The following is a 16,349-nucleotide window of genomic DNA, read 5'->3' as shown; positions in this document are numbered from 1 at the left end:
GTACAAAATAGAAGGTCTTCCAGTGAGGTATTTGAATCTTCAAGTGGTGAGTTCTAGTGAGATGAGAATGGATCTTAGGAGACTAAGTTTGAAATATTAAGCTTGAAATTTTGAAATTGGGAGTTATAGTTCAAAGAGTAAGATGTAATTGGTGTTGTTACCTTGTTTGAAGATGTGCTTTTCTTAAGTATGAATTAAGGCGAGTAGTTAAGTTATTGATCTAAGAAGTTGTGAGGGTTAAATTTTAAGTGAAGATACTTTGAATGGCCATACTCTTTTGGAATAATAGGGTGATCCATAAAGAATTATTGTTAAATTTATAGACGTGGAAATTGAGGAACTAGATGTCTATGTTAGTACAACAATTGGAACATTTATATTAGGTTTTCGGTTTATCGATGGGATATTGCAAAGGAGCTAGGATGATCGCAGAAAGGATTTTTATGGATCTCATGGAAGTTCGATTTACAAAAATCATAAGGCGGATGATATGATATTCTTAGACTTTGTGAATGAAACAAAGGAAATCGCGAAGACTAATAAATGACTAGCAGTGAAAAATTGAGGAACTTAGAATAACAAATTAATCCACGTACCAAAACGCTTCTTATTCATTATTTAATTGTACATATTTTAACCCTTCCTTGGAAGATTATTAGTAGGCATTTTGCAAATAGTGAACACTCTAAGAATATTTTGTTGCCTATTTCGGATAGATTGATATCTAATGTGAATATTTGAGATTCTAGACATTATCTGTTTAGGTTTGATTACAGAAGAAGATTACTTTACAAAATATTTTTATCCTTGACGTTATTGGTAACTTTTTCAATTATCCTAGTCTTTTATTGCACGTTTTGATGGATATTATAAAGTGGGTGAATGTGCTCTCATCTTTAATTTGGATATGTTTCCTCTTTTGAGCATACCAAAAATATTGCATCCCATGCAGATTAAGAAACATTTCAGATAGATTTGCATACTAAATTAGGATTGAGTCTAGATAGATTGCATGTTAATTTAGGATAGATTTTAGATTACATTCCCTAATAGGTTAGGATTGGATTTCTAGATAAGATCGCCTGCTAGGATTAGTTTGGGTATTTTCCTATTTAAATTGAATGCACGTTTAGATAATATCTAGGTCAGATAATATACTTGAATTGAATTGAATGCCAAGGTAAGTATCTAAGATAAGATAGGATTTAGGTTAGCGTATTTCCTAACCTAAAATAGATAATATCTCACTTTAGATAGATTTTTACTTTTGTTAATTTTTAATTACGAATTTTAATAGGAAAAAAAAAAACATGTCATGTAGTTTAATTGCATCACAATCATGTCATATAGTTTAGGTTGCATTCATGTTATGTCATTTAGGATTGCATGTTAGTTCACTTAAATAACCTTTGTATGTCATTTAGAATAAAGTTTAACTTCATTCATGCACGTCATGAGACTTAGGTCATGCATTTTCTTATCGTGTTAGGATAGATAACATTTTGCCGGGTCATTAATTTAGGTTAACTTTGCATATAATTTAGTCTACATTAAACGAATGAAAATCCAAAAAGAACCACTTAATGATTGCAGTTGCTTGTATTTCATTCATTTATGCAATTTATTTGCAATTGTGAGTATTGTTCATTTCATGATTGGGCACCCACTTGGACATTTTCACATGTTAGGAGATATGTCCTAAATTGAATCCAAACTATTTGGTAAACATTTTTTTCTAAATGGTACTGAAAGGACATTGGAGTTATCTAGCGTAATTAAGTCTTCAAACTCAAAATCTCTAGCTCGCAGGAGTAAAATATTCTCCCGTTATTTTACTCAGGTATCTAATAGACCTATGCCGAACTGATTAGTGATAACTCGTGATTAAATCTTTTGAATGTTGATAACTTAAAACATAAGTAGTGATTTGGTATGGACTTAAGAGAGTCCGATCTAGGTTTAAAACTTAGTAATCCTTTTGCCTAGGATGGTAAAATTTTAGGTTGCGACACCAAGGTCGGTGACCTCGAGGCTTGCCGGATCCCGGTGAGATTGAGCTCGCCCGCAACCCCCATTGGCCCGTCGCAGTGGAAGGAAGGAAAAGGAAAAGCAAAGAAAGAAAAGAAAAGAATAATATAAAAAAAGATATTTAAAAAATTATAAAAAATCCCAAATAAAATCTTCAAGTGCCCTCATCTAATGCGTAGTGGACCTTACTTCAAATAAAGACCTTTATTTGAAGTAAGGTCCAAGAAAAGGCATGATCTCACTAGCTAATCAAGGGAATTTTCATCTTTTTCAAAACTTTTAGCTTTCTTACGTTTTAATCTAATTTTACCAAAATCTACATTAAATTTATCTTTGGACGAAAATGCCATGGATCGGTGGGAATATTTAGCCGGTTGACGAGGTCGGGTTCTTATTTGAAAAAATGTGATGGCCACTTGACACGCTTATTTGAAACTATCATGTTCACTTCAAGCCCTTTTTATACAATATTTACTTCAGATCATTATTTGAAAAAATGAGGACCTTACTTGGAAATTTCACAAAAATTATTAAAAGTTTACAAAAATCGTCCATCTTAGCGTTGATGCATCACGTAGAACGGCCAAGTCCACATCAGCAATTTTCAGCCAAACAACGATGTGAAAAATCTACTTAGATTTTCTTCCCCAAACGACAAAAAATATTTTCAAGTTCATTTTAAGTTTCAATTGAACACCGAAATTATCCTTGTAACGAGGTAACAAATTGTTATTAACTAATTCCCATACAACTTTCTTTCCAATTTCTTTCCCTTCTTCCACACAACAATATACCTTTTGATTCTTTCTGCTTCCAGCTTCATCTCATGCACCATCTCCTTTTATTTTCTTTGCCCTCTAACTTTTCCCCCCAAGCATGTGTTACGGTGGTCGGTGGGATCTCTTTGAGAAATCTATACTAGAAACCCACAACACTAAGTGATGGAAACTAATTCCTAAGAAATTGCAGCGGAAGAACATACCTAGGATAGTTGAAACACCGATCGAAGAGTACATCACGAAATTTGGAGCGTACCTTATTGTTCACGGACAAAATGTCGCCTTTGCAATCTCCGGGACGGATCCGGTAACGCTTCATTGGAGGAGAGTTCGTCAAGAGAATCTGTGAGTGGGGAGAACGTCGTATCACTTCTCTAGGGAGAACTGTCGTCATATTATGGAAGACGACGTTTCCTTTTATTAAAAAGGAACTCCCTTATCCATGAGCTGCACAAAGGTTATGGGCTTGGCCCACATGGACGACCCCGTAATCATTAAATAACCTAATATCTCTCACTCGGCCATGATGGGCTAAACCATAACTCTCTCTTCTTTGCAAAGTTCATACTAACAAATAGTCTGTGAGACCAGCATACTTTGAAAGCTCGTTGTCATATATATGTTAGGAGTATATAGCAGCTCAAATTAGGCATGACTATTTAGAGTAGATCTAGTATGCAGCATCCTAGATCGATCATTCACATTTACATCTGTCTTGATTTCTTTAAATAACATATGTTGTATTTACAATTATGATTAAGTTCAAAAAAATCATAATTGACCGGTCAAAGAATACCAATTATAATGTGACTCGAAGATATATCGATCTTCCTCTTCCCTTAAACCTCTCGATTTCGGTTCGGATCGCTTTTCTAGAAATGTCCCATTAGACCGAATCATCTTTGATCATTGGCAATACTCTAAGATAGCAAACACCGAAATGAAACCTTGAGAATAAGTAAGGGTCGTAAGGGCACTAATTGAGGAACTCTTATCCTCAAGAGTCTCACAAGGGCTTAAAAAGTTGAGATCAAAACTTTTGTCACATCTTATTGGTCGAATAATGCATACGTAATATGAAATACGTATTACGGTCTTCCCTCATTCCCTATAGAGTATATGTCTTTACAAATAATACCGTATAGATGATAGTTCAGACATACCTAATGTCTAACTTGAGTTCACAAATCTACCCTCTTTTAAAAGAATCTTTCAGAACTCACATATGGCATTTAAGACATGTAAGGTGAAATGTGTGGGTTACTTCACCTGCGGATATAATAAACATTATGATCTCATCTTAACACTTAGTTAAGACGGCATTAGTTTTTTAAATTTGATCTCTCAATTATCACCTAGATAATAAGTTTAAAATTTCCTCATCTCTATTCATCACACAATAAATGAAGGCGATTACCCGTGTAAGTGGGCTAATCTCTCATTTGTCCGACATACCTTCTCAATATAATGCACCAAGCATTAACATGCATAAATATCAAATTAACTTATAGACATTCATATTAATAAACAACATCATTAATCGTGACCATTTAGGGAAAATACAAATATTCAGTATATCAACCTCTACACAGTTCTAGACTCTTTACATGACCGAAAAAAACACATCTCTAGGAATCGGGTTCATCATAGAATCTGCTAACATTTTATGCGTAGTTATATACTGTACGTTCTCATCCTTTTGTGCTACCATGTCCTTGACATAGTTATACTTAAAATCTATATATTTGGTTATGCAGTGGAACTTATGATCCTTAGTATAAGCTATTGCTGCCTAGCTATCATAATAAATCGATACATGATTTTTAGCATCTCTAGCGACACCAAATGATTCAAAAATCTTCTAAGCCAAACATCCTCTGGTGCTGCCGTTGACAATGCTACGAACTCGGCTTGCATGGTTGATAAGGCTATACACTGTTGCTTCTTACTGCTCTAAAATATGGCCCTATTATTCATTAAGAATACATTTCCAGAAGTGGATTTCTTCTCATCCAAATCTCCTCCTTAGTCAGTATCAATATAGCCCTCAAGGTGCAAATCACTTCTTTGATAAGTCAGCGAGTAATTAGCGGTTGCTTTCAAATACTTTGGGATTCTCTTAACGGCAATCCAATGTGTTGGACCTGGATTAGATTGGTATCTACTAACAAGGTCAATCGACAAGGAGGCTTGTAATGCTCTTGTAATTGTCCGGACCCGGTTGGTATTTTGTTAGCATAGCATTCTTCGTTGAACTAATAGCTTGTCCACAAAAGTATTAATGAAAGTTATGGTCGGGGGAGCATCGGCGGATGGGTGATGAAATGGCAAGTCGAGCTGTGGGATCGAGTCAAGCTGAGAGAGAGGGAGCAAGGAGGCTTCGATGGAGAAGCCATGGTCATCATTGAGAATGTGGGTGTTACGGCTGTAGAGGAGATTGTAGAAGAGGCCATTCACATTCGCAGGAGGCGGAAGAGGAGCCTCTAGGTCAAGTGAGAAGCCGCACCGCAATTTCGGAGAGGAATTTTTCAGGAAAGTGCCCGAATCGAAAGGGAAATCATTTGGGAAACTTTAGGAAGGGTAGAGGAATGGTTGACCTCCATGTAGAAGGAGAGGAAGAGAGAGGAAGGAGTGGGTGATTGTTGGTTTTGGCTTTGGGAGTGAGTGAATTATGTGTGTGAGTTGCAGCTTTGTATCAAGGACACAGGGGCGGGGAAGGGGTAAAGACGGTGCAATAGTGTCCACGTTCATTTCACAAAAATGCACAGGAACCAACCGTCAGGATCCGGCTATAGATTGGATTTTGAGCCTGGGCCAACTTGGATTTCGAACCATCTTGTGAGGCCCTTCACCGACGTTACAACACTCTCAACATCCACATTTATCACGGTGACAAGCAATGGTGATTCACATCTCCATCCAATTGGCTGCCATTTAAGTGAACATCAGCTAAAAACCATCAACAAAATTCTTGGTATTACGCCAGGGCGCATTCCGCCTACACCAGGGCTCATTCATTTCAAGCGATGACATATTCGTCACCCCGATTCTTATGAACTCATTCAAGAAATGAAGCACAAACTTCTTGTCGTTGATGAAATCAAGCCATATGCGATTCATCAATCCATGCCATTCCTCGGGTATGGTGTTTCTTAGTGCATAAAACGTCCTTTCGGGGTTCATTTCTTCTCCTTTCAAAATGATCTCTTGGATCATCTTATTGATCATCGTCACATGAGTTATAATGTCATCATAATTATCCCATCGATAATTGACCAATTCCTCAATCATTACATCAAGAGCTTGCCTTTGCTCATGGGTTATTATCCTTGAAGTTGTTTTTGCATTTCCCACCTTCCAATTTTTCTTAGGCCCCGGCCTCGATGACATTGCTCGTGCAATGAATGCAGAATAAAGTAGATTACTAAAACCTATCAATGATGTAATAATTACGAACATATCGTAATCAAAGACACGCAAATCAAATAACATACAAGCCACTATAGATTGATCAAAGAATTTTTTTTTGGTCAACGGTTAAATGGTCAACAAACAACAGGCTAACGGGTCAACCGGGTAGGGCCACGACCCAGGTCGGATCTCGAGTCGGGCATGTGCCATGTCATCAGTCACATGGCATGCCATGTAGGCAGCCATGCGTGCGCTACGTCAGCAAGAAGTTACCGATTGGTCCGGGCACGTGCGACTCACATGGACGCGTGAGACCCATGCGTAGAGTTTTTTGCTAGGCATATCGGTGCGTGCAGCGCCGTTCGTCATTCTATGGTGACGTTCCGCCCCTTAAAATACTCATATGGCCATGACCGTCGCGATGATATGATCAAATTACATTTTCGTTGAACCCATGTTCACGAAAATACAACTTTTCGCTGCGGACCCCGGGAGCCTCGTCCTGTCACGGCGTGTGCGTCATTGTCCGGCCTCCTCCGGCGACAGGCGACCACTCTCTAGACTCATATCGACGCATAGATTCTAACCATCTATTCACATTGTATTTTTTACTAAACCAATTTTCCAAAAAAAAAAAAACATGAACAAGATCGACGACTAAAACGAACGTGATTAACTTCAATCAACATTGTACGAAACATGGCGTAATTGGTTCAATCAATGAGTGTGTGATCCGGAAAACAAGTTTACAGGCTCTAATACCAATGACGGATACTAAATCCTTTCATCTAAACATTGAATTTGCGGAAAAAAAAAGCCCATAACACAACTTGCATCAATGATCGGGAAACGAATACATCATGAGAACATACCGTAATTGCCACATATTAGATGTCACCTTTGCTGTCTCGAGAGTCCCTTCGCGTAATTGCGATTCAACAATAGAGAGGGAGAAAGCATCTTTCGTGTTCTCCGGAGTACGATCAAATACTGTGTAAAGAGAGAGGAGATAATAATGTCTTCCAAAAGACATTATTTTTTCACTTCAAAATAAAATAACTATAGATAACTGCTTTTGCGGTTATACGTAGTGGGCGGGTGTGATTGCCCGCATGGGTGCACACCGTAAGATCCATATACCAACACACATGAATCTTTTTCTTCACTTGCAACTCTTGTGATTTCCATGTTTGTCTGTAAGCTTTAGTTCAAGTTGTTAATCCATGCTGCCTTGAGCTCATCTTTCCTGTCCGGCGTTCGCGAAGTGTGCATTAAAGAGACTAGTGAGAGTCTCAGAGTCCGATTGTGAGAAGAAATGGACCGAGAAAGAGTCCGATTGTGAGAAGAAACGGACTGAGAAAGAGGCCAAAAAGAGAAAAAAAAAGAAAGAAAGAAGAGACCGCACCATTAATTCCTTTTTTTAAAAATTTCTCTGCTAAATTTCTATAAAAGTAAAGAAGAAGAAGAAGAAGAAGAAGAAGAAGAAGAAGAAGAAGATGATGATGATGATGATGATGATGGAGCTTCCCTTTTTATGAGATGTTCCCGGGTAATGATTTGCTCTGATTGCCAATATGTGATTTGTGCCGTGTTGTTTATTTGTGAACACTTTGGACTTTGGTGTAATTTAGGTGAAGGAAACACTCGAGCGAGCATGTGACGCCTCAAAATGTCACATGGGCTTTATATTCTAAATATTATTACAAACACTTACAATTCTAGATGTCCCAGTGTGAGTGATTGTAACTCTGTAATTCTTGGTTTGATTAGTGGACTAGTTGTTGTTGGCTCTCCACGTGGATATAAGTACTAATACTTAGACTAAACCACATAAATTTTTGGCGTCCTTTATTATCCCACGTTTATTTCTTTTGTATTTTTGTATTTATTTATTTGCAAGATCCGTTGATGTGTCCGCATTATTATCACAAGAATTGATATCTGACAATATTGGTATCGGTTAAAGTGGAGTCCCCACAAGTGAAATATCAATTATAAAATAAGTGCGCCCCTTATTATGTCTTTTAGTGGCAGAAAACTTCTCCTTCTTTCTCCAGGTATAGTCACCGGTTGGCCTTCAGGCCAGACGCCGGGCGAAGCCCGGTGGGGCCGGTGGATCCTGGACTATAAAAAAAAAAAAACTTCTTCTTTGTGCGGTTAAACTGAGTATTTGTCCAACTGGGTCAAGTTTAATAAAGGATTCAAACTCGAGAAATAATTTAACACAGAGACATATCAAGCCGTATGTATGCTAGATGAATGAGTTTAACCATTGTTGAATATCTTTCCAATCAATGGTATGTATAACTGTGAATTCAATAATATGAAAGAGATGTGAGCCTGATGTGACTAACTATAACTTTCAGTAGCAAATAATAGTTTATCTACGTACTTTAAGGTTTTATCCAAAAAATATAATTGGTACTTTGAATATTGTGAAATTGCTACTGATGTTTCCATCCATTAAAATCATCCACAATCTAATGGTCCAAATTTTAAATTTCTCAAATAGTTAAGTAATCATCAAGCGTTATCGTCCAAATTTTGGTGCTTCACACCTTAACCTAAGTCAATTCCACTCTCTCCTAATAGTCCCAATAATTGACTCATTTCCCTCCTTGTATATGAAGTTTTCTCTTGACCTTTTTATGTCTGTCTTTGTCTACAACGCAAGACCGGGTGATTACAATGAAGCCTAGAATCGGCCTAGCTTCGCTGTGTGAACGCCAGATAATAGAAATTTCCTACAACTCCTATTGCAGCGGAGAAGGCGACCCCTACTGATTACAACATGCAGAATGAAGTTCTTGGAGTCCAATTCTCCACCACAGTGGAATTTCAGAGGGAGCGGCATTCGAACATGCGCCAATTGAGGGCAATTTTTTTCGCCTATAAAGCCAACCTGTGTTCTTATTTCGAGGGAGAATCGTAGAAGTAGAGAGAAAAAAAGGGACGAGTTAATTGCCAATGCCTCCACTGTCGACTATCTAATGTGAAAATTGTATAAGACCTCGATGTACTTTGTATCGAATCAAAAGTGTACCGTAGTTCAATGAGTGATAAGTCTTCTTCTTTTTCCTTATTAGAGATATTGTATTGCACTTTAATCTTTCATATGTGCTCTCGTTTGTGCAGTATACCCAATTCTCGCTTTCGCGATAAGCAAGAGTGATTAGGGAATTTCGTTGAATTTTGGTTATATACAAGGTGATTCAGCGAATGATTCTATCTTAGAGTGGGTTATCAATCTTCTTCTTATTCAATTAAGTGTTATCAATCTAATTAGTACATTCATTTCATCACATCCAAGTGCGATTTCAAAGTTTTTCTCTATTACGACAAATCTTCAATTCTTGCTTGGCTTACTATGCACAATCGATCGGCCACCAAAGACAGTGTGCTTAAGTGGATCGTGCGGGTCTCCTCTCACTGCTGCCCCTGTAATTAGTCTAACGAGTATAGAAATCATCAGTATTTTGGCTGTTCCTTTTCTTCGCAAGTCCACAAATCTAAACTTCAACTTCACCACATTGATCGATCCCCTGGGCGGCATGGCCCTGCTCATCTTTTGAAGCATTCCAGTAAAACCATGAATGAGATTCCTGTAAAAGTCAACTCGTGTAGGTAACATTTGGCCCAAATGGTAATGATTTTATTTAGGGAAAATTTAATTAAGTTGAATTAGTTTTTGTCGGCATCTGCCTTTCAAAATTACAACAACTGAATCATGAATGACAATGCCATAACATATTACACATCCATACATTTACCAGGGAAAATTGTCAAAAATATCCTACACCTATTGCACTTTTTGCCAATTTAGTCCTAAATCTTTTAATTTTTCAAATTCAGTCCAAAATATTTTACTTTGACAATTAAGCTTTAAACCTTTTCAATTTTGCCAATTGAGCCCATCAAGTCAATTTTGGCCTGAAATAACTAACATGGACGCCTACCATCCTATGTGGCACGGGCAAGGCTAATATGGCAATTTTCACTATTATTTTAATAGTTTTCAAAAAAATTTAGTAATTTTTATTTATTTATTTATTTTTTTTTACATCTCTAGATAGTGAAAGTCACCTGGTCTAGGGGAGGGCATCGCCACCCTCGCCAACCACTAGTGAGGGCTTCTGCGCCCGGGTAGGACACAAGCGAGAACGTTGGGCCTTGCCCAAATCCAAGCAAAGGCCGAACCTTGGCATGTTGATCAGCTAGGGCGCGAAGACCCTTGCCAAGATCCAAGTGAGGGCCGCAACGCCCTCGCTTGCCATAAGGAGGGGATCGCAACCCTCGCCCATATTGGTGGTCGCCGGCCCTGGCTGATGGCCAGCGATGGTCGACCTATGACCTCATTGGCTAGAGATGTAATTTATGTATATATTCGAAAAATATTAAAATATAATTAAAATTTGGGCACATCAGCTCGACCCATGTCCATGTTAGCGATTTTTAGCCAAAATTCGCCTAATATACTGATTTGGTAAAATTGAAATGTTTAAGAGTGAATTGGCAAAAGTTCAAATATTTTTAGGACTTTTTGGATAATTTTCTCACAATTAATGTCTAGCCAAAAACATAGATATCCAAAGTTTAACATAGAGTCCTCCATTATGGGGAATTGCTTCATCCACAAGATGTGGCTTTGGTACATTAAATGCTATCGACAACCCATTCATTTTCGATGATCGCATAGTTCAAAAAGTACTAGTATCTATAACAGTCTTTATCTTTCACATATTATATCACATATTATCATATTATATGCTTATTAACCTAGGACAATAAACTGAATTACGAATGCAACATTAATGAAACATAAGTGGAATACACATAGCTTTAATCGCGCGCTCTTATCCGAAAAGCTCCATCTCCCTTACTCTCCTCAATTCAAGCAATATGGGAACACAAAGTAACAAACGCCTTTTACATCTTTTAGAAGAATAGGGTGACCATAGAACTATTAAATCCCAAATGAAGATAACTGTATTGGTTGTTAATAAAGTCACAAGACTCACAATGTTGTTTTTACCTTGCGTTTTCTAAAATAGATGTATAGTTTTCTTTTACCAAGAAATGATATTAGCACTACATGCTCTCTCACATAAATTTGTCGCTAAATGCTTTTAGAGAGTAATTCTCTCCATCCTTTGTTCTTAGTAAGTCTATCCCACCTTTGATGAATATCGAATAATATATGCGAGATAAATTAGTTTGATTCATATGGAATCCATCTAATTAACAAAGATGGTAGTTAAATAATAGAAATCAACTGAACAAGCTACGGTTTTTAGCTGCACATAATAACCTCGAGGTTAAGTACATGGCCGGCGAATTCCATAACAATATCCAATATTTATATTGAGTTGCCTTATCCACAATAATATGAGGTTTGATATATCGATTTTCCATAAAAGTGAAGTAAAGATCAAAGGATGTGCATTGACGCGTTAGTGGATTATACAATTCCTACCTAACCTACCATTTATCATATCTCTTGGTATGGAAATATATTGAATGCAAAATATGCAGGTGTATTCACTAATAATGAGACGGGAGTTGCTATTCTAATAATCTGATAGTACTATCGGTTATTTTTTACCACACAATTTTCCAATCAATAAATGCTTTATGCAAAATATGAAAAAATAGTGTGTGGATCTAAGGTTGAGATTGTATCGCCCCTAACAAGATTGTCAGTGAATCATTTCCCTAATGAGAATGGCCAATTCTTTTCCTATTTATACAGCTCTCATCTTGTGAGTCACCTAAAACCTAATAAGCTTACAAGTAACTTGCACGTAACTATTTTTTTTTTTTTTCGGTGGGAAACTTGCACGTAACTTGCACGTAACTTGCACCTCATGGGTTTTCTAAAACCTCAAAGATGAATAGGTTGTCTGAAAACTCACTTAATATAGATTTTATCGGTGCTCCTCTGCCCTGAATTTTCTGTGTATTGCCGAATACTTTGCTTACGGCACCAATGCAAATCAAATCATCATAGTAGTGAAGTGGTTGTTTAAGAGCATGCACAAACCATTGTTTAAAGGGGAAGATGGTCTTCACGTTAATGATTGAGTGACAAGTATTACAGCTGAGCTCACCTCAGGATGAACAAAAAAGTCAATTTACCGAAAATCTGTATAAGACCATTGACAATTTTTTTTTTTTTTCCGAATTTGCTTGTGCTGTAATCAGCTCATCATGAGTTCCATACCCGATTCATCACTAGTGAAGTGATTGATCCTTTTGTTTGCTGTTTTTTCATCCATCTTATGACGAAAAAGGCGTAGCATAAAGCTTAGATAACAGCTCTGTATTTAGGAATTTTCTTGCTGTGTTTGCAGATGTCAAAGTCTATTTGTGTGGCTTGATTGAATTAATTCTCTTTAGACTAAAGGGAGTTTTGTAGATTAGATATCATGGATTTACCTCTTTAAAATTAGAAAATAACAACCCATCAATGCCTTGTAAAACACAAGAAAAGGATTGAGAACATATAGAGGAGAAACAGAAGAAGCCATGAGAAAGATGAAAACTAAGTTTCTTGTATACTTGATAATTGATCCTCACTGATCAATACAAACATGGTTTGAACATCTGAGACTACCAAACTCAGTAGCTAAGAAAGTTGGACAGTTCTCCGACCAATTTGAACTAAATGATCAATCTGATGCGGTCCTTACCCTCGCATAGTTTGTTCCCGGCTCTCTTAGCTTGATTCCATCTACTTTTCTATGCCTCATGGGAGTTGGAGTAATCATGACACAATCATCTCCTATTACTGTCACTTTTATTGCCGTTGCATTGCTGTTATGCATTGACATTTGCCGCTTTCTTGCATTAGAAATCATTTCCAGTGACCATGCTAGAGCATTAAACAAATATATGATTTTCTTGCAATTGCAACTGGCCCTTATTCTAGTACAAATAGCTATAGGAAACTAGCAAATAAGTGCTGACATCATAATTGCATTAGACATTTCTTGCATATTTAGTTTTCCTAAGAGCGTCGTTGTGATGCTCTTCAGGAGGAAACTGAAACAAGTCGAGCCACCCTTTGCCAGGAGGAAAGCATGAGCTCATTTCAACGTGGAAATTGGCTTGATTTGCTTCTGCTGTAATCAGATATAGCTTGAGATAAAATAGATCTTGCCATCTTTTCTAAATTCTGTTGGTTTACCAAGTTTTATTGCTGTTACTGCTTTACAACATTTCGAAAATACTAAGATGATATCGACTGTCACTTCCCTAAATTAACTGTGTCACTCATTGCCGTTCTCCTCATTGTCGGGGTAAGGATGGTTTCCTAGTGGTTAATCCAGCTCAGTGAAGCATTCTCTGAGAACGTTCTTGTTTTCTGCCAATACAAGGAGCCATTATCCTGGATCAGTGACCAGCTGAGATTGACTTTCCGGTGGTCCTACAAAGGAAAAGAGTTTCTACGCATGCATGGGAGCCTCGGTATGAAGGAAAATCAGCGTTTGATTCAACAACAGCAGAGCCAAGCGACAGTAATGATAGCTTCAACAGAGGCTTGCTCGTAGGGCATAAGTCTAGTTGGAGCATCGAGAGTTGTCTTGCTCGACATGGTTTGGAATCCTTCGGTTGAGAGGCAAGCCGTCAGCCACTTGTTCAGAATTATCCAGGAGAAGGTTGTAAACATTTACCATCTGATCAAAAAGGGAGTGGAATGCGACGAGTACTGCAAACAGATCGAGAAAAGTAGATTTTCTTCCCCAGACAAGGAAAATGGCGAGAGAAGAAAATCCAGTGTGGTTGCCGAAGACAGGATATAGGACGAGATGACTTCCAGCAAAAAATACAAGGTTTTTTTTTATCAGATACTTTACCAGCCAAGGGACTCTGATGCAGTCGAGAACTGTGACTCTCAGGCCATCCCATGACTGGTTGTATAAGTGTGACTGGCAGCTTGATCTGAAGTTGAGACCTGGTACCTTATGGCCGTTAATAGTTAGTGCAAAAGAAGTTGCAGTGTCAGTTTTTTTAGGTCTTGTGCTTACTGTTGTAACCAATGAGCTGAATCTGTAATCAATCATCTGTAAAATGTTCTAGTTTACAGAAATGGAATCCGTACTCTAGGTCAGTTTCTGGGTGATTCTCGTTCAGAGTGTAAATTTTGATTTGCTTTTCTGGTTTTTTGCCAGCGGAATCAAGGTCCTTGGACTCGGAAGAGGGTTCACACTTCTCCACATTGCCGTACGATTCAGAGTCGAACCGTTCAGGGCAAGTCCCTCCTATCGACCTTCGGCATCGTCAATACAATCAAGGCTCCTAGCAGTGCTAAGATGACTCTCGCACGAATCTTCTCCTTCGTTTGCGCTCTTGCAATTTCCATTTCCATCCGCAAGCTTTAGTTCAAGTTGTTAATCTCTGCCAATTTGAGCTCATCTTTCTCGTCCAGTATTTGCCATTGCAGAATGGCCTTTCTTTCCTCATTCTCTCCAGATTCTCTCCACAAATTTCAGCTTCTCCTTCAACAATAATTCATCGTAGTTCGGGCAATTGGAGGTCGACCCAATCAATGAAGCCCCCCCATCCATCAAATTGCAAAATGAGCATGAACCTAGCAATTCAAGTCGATAGGGAACATTGATCTTTCGACACTGGTCAATCCAAATTGATACTCTCAGTGCAACTACTGAACATTGATCTTTCTAGTTCAAAAAAACCGAAATCGAAGCGAATCCAATCAACTCAGTCGCTTCCAACAATTCAGTAGGGCATTACCCTCCACAATGAACAACGTAAAACCTCCTCGTGGGATTCTTTGGTGTTCGCCAAGTGTACAGCACAGCACGCTTCTGATGCTTGCAGGATACGTTTTCTCCTTCAAAGGTGAAACTTTTCGAAGCCTTGTCACCTTTTTTTTTTAAATTAATTGCTGCTTCGCATCGACGACATTGCTGTTGATTTGCTCAAGAACCCTAATTTTTTCTTGCCCCCAAATCAAGAACTCTCAAGAGCCCTAATTTTTTTCCCCAAATTCTAATGACCGCATCTCTCTCCTTTGTCCCTATATCGTTGCTCGATGAAACGACGTTGTCTCCAAGACACAAACAGTGCCTTCTTTTAGAGAATTTGACCTTCACTGTACTGCAAGTAATTGACTGGGCTAGAATATAAGATTATCATGGTGGTCTATTCACCGATACGCATCACATACTTTTCCAAGAAAAAAATTTGTTCCGTTTTCTCGATTTCCCTTTCTCATTTGTCATGCATGATGCTTGTTTACTCTTGTTAATTAGCCTCACTATCAATCCCCACATAGCAAGATATTATGCTTAAAAACAACTAGGAGATCATCAAAAAAGTCCTAAGTCTATAATGGTTGTGCCAATTCAATCCGTTTTTTTTTTTTTTACCCAATTGAGCGCTAAGCCTTTTGTATTTATAACAATTCAGTCCATCCGACCCGTTACGGCTGGAAATCACCGACATGGAACCTTGCAAGCGCATTATGCCCAAAAGCCTTTATAAAAGACAGGGATGGGCGCTAGATTTATATGGTGCTTGCCCCGGTGGGGCCAACTTGTTGAAGGAAAACAAAGAGCGGGACGGAGGAGAGGAAAATTTCACGAGGAGAGGCTACTGTTAACCTCTCCCCTCCTCACCCATCCGCCTTGCCAAGGATATCAAGGAAAGAAAATATGTGTTATGTAAAACATCCAGAGCGTTCAACTGACCTAAGCCCAACCTTTCCTGCTTTTCCCTTGTGATGTTTATTCAATCTTTATTTACAAATCTACAAAAAAAAATAAATTACACCCAATAAAATATCATTCTATAATGCATCATGTTATCACTTTTCCTAGAGAAGTTCGTTATTCTTAATTATGATCTCACGCTTTTAATTAGAAAAACTATATAACATGTTAGAAATTTCTAGTTATAACAGCTTATGAACACACAACTAACTATCTATTTTTTATGAAACAATTTGAGGGAAACTTTATTACAAAGTTGAAATTTAAAATCCAATATAATTATTGCTTATTTGTCTTTTTTTTTTTCACATTTTAATATGAATTGCAAGATAGAGTTGAAAATTTGTTTATACATTTTGCACTTTCAAACTCGTGTAAGTTGATCCACTTGCTATGA

The sequence above is a fragment of the Rhodamnia argentea genome, chromosome 3, assembly GCF_020921035.1.
Source record: "Rhodamnia argentea isolate NSW1041297 chromosome 3, ASM2092103v1, whole genome shotgun sequence".
Classification (NCBI taxonomy): domain Eukaryota; kingdom Viridiplantae; phylum Streptophyta; class Magnoliopsida; order Myrtales; family Myrtaceae; genus Rhodamnia; species Rhodamnia argentea.
This window is presented reverse-complemented; position numbering follows the sequence as displayed.